Raw genomic sequence first — 5,269 nt, 5'->3', positions numbered from 1 at the left:
TTTTTCTCACCAGTGAAGTCTTCAATTTTCTTAAAACTTCTTCCTAATAAGGTCTTATGATTGCCCAGTGCCCTTTAAGCAAATCTATCAAGATAGCCTTTTTGGAATCCCCAAAAACAAGCTCCATAACCTTCTCCATTGGATTTAATTGGCCCAGCAGATCCCCTCAGAAGCCAATTTGGTGGGGGGTTTTTTGTTGTTGTTGTTGTTGTTTATTGTGAATTGAGTGAACATCACCTTTACATTATCCTATCATAATTTATTTCATTGCAATGATTACAATCCCTTCCATGCGTCATCATTCAACAGCATTTGCTTCCATTTTACTCCCTCTAGTTTTTTGGGGGTTTTTTTTTTGGATGTACACCAAAGCACTCAGGAATATACCACCATTTAAACAACCAAAGGGTACACCCTGCAAACCCACCCCCTGGCCATCAGCACACAGCCCTTCTCCCTCCCTGAGGTCAGAGTCCCCAGCCACTCCATCTCTCCACATCGTCATTTCTGCCTCCACCTCTAGTTTCACTGCTTCTCTGGGTAGGGTCCAGCACTCTGCTCTTCTCCCTTGATGATCCTAGGGTCCTCTGCTCCTAGACTGCAAGATCAACCACGCCTCTCCTTTTGTTACAGAACGTCTGCTTTTATATTCGCAACATTTACAGTCAGTCCTGATAGCAATTTTTACAACTGAACAACAGTGTCTTATTTATCCCTAGCTCTTTTTACCAGCCCCATCCAGGCAGGTTGGAAAACACTCTGGACATTTTACCTTCCCCCACACCCTCAGAAACTAGGCTCCCTCTTGAAAGCTTGTAAGCCAGTCACTTCGTGCCTTTGTAAGAAGCCAGTTTTGATTGGCCGTGTTTTGATGGGGTTGTTTTTGAAGACAGCCAATGATACTAAAACAAGTGTATGACTGAGAGAACTTGTCAGTAGCCATCCATTGATCACAGAGACATGTTTAAATAGATTTTGTTTAGAATAAACCCATACATTGAACTGGAACCCTTGTAGCAATACTGTTTGACTTGCCCTTTGTTTAAAAAATAGCAAAAATCATTGACTGAAGTCTTCATATTTATTAACTCTAGAGCACAGAGTTGAGAGTCTGACATTCTGATTTTAGACGGGTTACCTCCTATGTGCCTCAGTGTCGTCTGTGAAGTGGGGTAATTATGCCATTGTACTTTCCTCATAGAGTTGATGGGCCGACACGGCATGAACATGTAAAATGCATAAAATAGTATTTAGCATATATCACAGTGGTCCATTCCCATTGTAGATTAGGTCATCGTGAATCAGGGGCCAAAAGGATGGCAGCTAACAAGGGGGCTAGATGGAGTCCCTGGGTGATACAAAAGGTTAATAACTAGAAGGTTGAAGGTTCTAGTCTACTCAGAGTACCATAAAGAAAGGTCTGGTGATCTGCTTTCAAGGACTCGTCCAGAATAAGCTATGGAGCACAGTTGTCTGATATACATGGGGTCGTCATGGATCTGAATCAACAGCAACTAGTTTTTAGTACTTTATTGTGAATTGAATGAGGGAGTACAGAATAGGTCATCAGTAGTATTTTACATTAAACAAAACATATTCTTCCTTTCATTACAATGATAGCAGTGCCCTCTGTGCTGTGGGTTAATGTGCCCAGACTGCAAAGCCATTTGAACTGCAAGGTCAGCGGTTCAAGCTAACCAGCGGCTCATCAGAAACCCTATACGGGGTCTATGGGTTGGAACAGACTCAATGGCACTTAAAACCTTCATCTTTCCCCCCTCTTGTATTTTTCCTTTCCTGGAACCCCTGGTAACCATCATAGAAAGTTGTTTTTTTTGTTTTTTGTTTTCAGGGCTCTAGTACCACACTAGCTGTTATTTTGCAATCTGGTGTTGATTTTTTCCGTGTGGGTTCATGCTATGCTACCATATTCTTTCAGGGTTTGTCCTTTTCAGTGGGTGAAATTTCAGGTTTTTATTCATGATGCTAGTCGATCGTGTGTGTATTTTAATGAAATGAATATATCAAAAAGAATAATGCCAAAAATGATGGTGTCAAATTGATTAAAACTTACACAATGAAAAATAAATTTTACTGAGTTCCGTTTTCTCCGGCACTGAAAGCTTCATCAACCAACAAAGAAGGCACTGAGCACTGGGTTTGGACAGATAGACTCAATCTGATCCATAACTAGTATCTCCTATTGCAAGCATTAAAACTTGCTTATTTGACCTTTTTTATGTAGATGCTTCCAGAAGGGACTACATTTGTTCAGGGCTGTAAGTTTAACCAATCATTATCCCGGGTGACTACAAGACTTGATAGGCTTCTAGGAGATGCAGAGCCCTACCTGCCATAAACTTCCTCAGTAACCCCCACTCCTGGGCCACTCCTGGGCCTGTTGTTGTTGTTGTTAAGTACCGTGGAGTGGGTTCCGACTCATAGTGACCCTGCACATGGTTTCCCGAGGCTGTAAATCTTTACGGGAGCAGAACGCCTCATCTTTCTCCCGCAGAACCACTGGTAGTTTCGAACTGCCGACCTTGAGGTTAGCAGCCTAATTCCCACTGGTAGTTTCGAACTGCCAACCTTGAAGTTAGCAGCCTGATTCGTAACCACTATGCTACCAGAGCTCCTGGGCCTAGGCTGTGGCTTTTCCCACAGAAGGGGTTCTGAAACTAAGCTGAAGTTAGGGGACAAAGAAGCATGGGATGCTGAAAGTGAATTATTGCCCGAGAGTTTATTAATAGTAATTTTTCAAGCACTTATTCGCTGCCAAGCATGATAAGAGATGCCTAGTAGATAAGAGTTCATGAATTACAGATCGGAATTGGTCAAAGTGTCAGCCATGTCCAGCCCCAAAGTTGTTCTGGTCATCACAGATCTCAGCCTGCCCCTGCGCTGCCAAGTGGCTGCCAAGGCCATTGCAGCCCTCTGAGGGCCTTGGAGCAGCAATGAGAGTTGGCTGGGGAGAGAGTCCAACACCTCTGAAGGAAACAGCGAGGAAAGATGAGACATCATTGCTCAGATCTCCATGATACAAGAGCCTTCCTTCAGTTTCCAGATCTTTTTCCTGCTCCCCTACTGCTGACCTCTAGGTCTTTGGCACCTTCCTCTCACCTCTACCAGTGCCTGGAGTATGAAAGGTTGAGTTTCTTAGTCTCAGGGCGGCCCCCCTCTTGACTTCTCGCATCCCAAGAGTATGTTTGGAGGAGTTGTATAGGTGCTTTGTGTGTATTTATATATTTTTATATATGTGGGGATGTTCCCAGCCATCCCTCACTTGTCAATAAAGATCCTTCTGGGCAAAAAAAAAGAGCCCACAAATTGTAGCTATCCTTCCCTGTGTGGCAGCCTTGAGGGAGGGCTGCACAGTCTCCATTCTCATTCTGGATCCAGTGAGCCCCTCTGCAGTACTGCAGTTGCACCGACTCGGCCAGGCCCTCAGTTTGGGGAAAGCCTTTCTCTTTTTCATCTGCAAGGCAATCTTGTGAGGCAGGTATGACTATACCTGTTTTACACAGCAGATAAAACCTCACAGAGGGAACTTGCCTCATGATGCAAAGTCAAAAAGTGACTGAGCAGGATTCAGGCCATGGTAGGCTGCTTCACAGAGGACTCCTGACACATTACAGACTTCTTAGCTACTCCCCTTGGATAAGTGTAAACATCACCTGTGCTCCCATGCTGTACGAAATACAAAATAAACACATCATTCTGTGTGGTAGTAAAGCGTGGGGACAACACACTCTTCCATCTTTTCAGCGTCCTTTGATCCCAAAGCGATGTTTGTCCTCCGTGCCTCGCCCATCTCCCTGTCCCCGACCTTAGGGAGGAGCGCTAACAGCCCCCTGCTGCCTGCCCTCACTGCAACAGTGTTCAAGACAGTGGAGCTAAGCACTGTGTCTAAGTCTACCTTTTCTCCTTTATCAGAGTCTTTTGCTTGTGAGAAGCAGAAATTTAAGTTAGTTTAACTCAAGAGACTATCCAAGTTGAGTGTCTCAAGGAATCTAAGTCAGAATATCGGCCTCTCCAAGGATTTGTAAACTGGGGATACAGCTGTTCCCTCTCTTGGTGACTACTTGCCTGTGTCTTCGCTTGCTCATCTATGCACGTAGTCCCCCAAGGGGTTGCTGCAACCTCTGACCTTCCAAGGATGAAGAGATCTCTACCAATTAGCTCAAATTCTACATATACACATACTCATGTGGTGTGCATGAATGGAACTAGGCTTGAGGCTCAATGGAACTAAGAATTCAAATGACCACCAGACACTGTTTTACAATATTACATGTCATTATTTTTCAGTGTACACTACTTTCCTCCTTGTAACAGAAACATGGTCACCAATAACAACCAAAACCTTCATTTTACAGTTTCCATTACAGAGAGGAACTGACCCTCTTTCTCAGAATTCGAAGAAACATCAATGAAGGACTTGATGGCCCCTCTTGATAAAGTACCTTTCCTTGAACTTGTGAAGCAAGACTAGAGGGTGCTATGGCTTCCCAGGCTTCCCAGGTCAGCTTCCCAGTCCTGAGGCTCTTCATGGTGGCCAGGATGCAGGATGACGAAGCAGCAGGAGTCATAGCTGGAAGGAAGGAGCAGGAGCGTGCAGAGGAGGAGAAGGAGTCAACGCTTAAGAGTTTGGCAGATAATGTAGCACTTTCTCCAATACTGCACCATGGCTATATATACCTTAAACACCTAAACACACAGAGCCCTGTGCAGGCCTTCTATATCTTCCCACATACCTGCTATTCACTGTCCCATTCCACGAGAAATTGTACGGATACCTATTTAGGACCTACCTTGTGCAAAAATCAGGGTAAAATTGTGACTGTTAACTATTCATCTCACCTGAATAATTTTGCATTGCTTGATATTAATATTCTATGAATTTCCTTCTATTTACATTTGAATGATACTATATTTTAATTTTGAATATTTCATTGTATTTTTGTTTCTTTTTGTCTTGGATCTAGTGCCTTTAGCACTTCTTGTAAACTCTTCTGGAGTTGCTTTTTAATAAAGAAGATGGAAGGAATACACAGAGTCCCTGTATAAGAAGAAATGGCCGGTGGTCAACCATTTCAAGTGGTAGCACATGATAAAGAGCCAATGGTACTGAAGGAACAAGTCCAAGTTGCACTGAAGGCATTGGCAAAGAACAAGGCTCTGGGAATTGATGGACTACAAATTGAAATCTTTCAACAAACATGGTATCAGAATTGGAGAAAGACTCATTAACAATCTGTGATATGCAGAT

The sequence above is a fragment of the Chrysochloris asiatica genome, unplaced genomic scaffold (genome assembly GCF_000296735.1).
Source record: "Chrysochloris asiatica unplaced genomic scaffold, ChrAsi1.0 scaffold00053, whole genome shotgun sequence".
NCBI lineage: Eukaryota > Metazoa > Chordata > Mammalia > Afrosoricida > Chrysochloridae > Chrysochloris > Chrysochloris asiatica.
The sequence above is the reverse complement of the archived record's forward strand: the minus strand, read 5'-3'. Positions refer to the sequence as shown.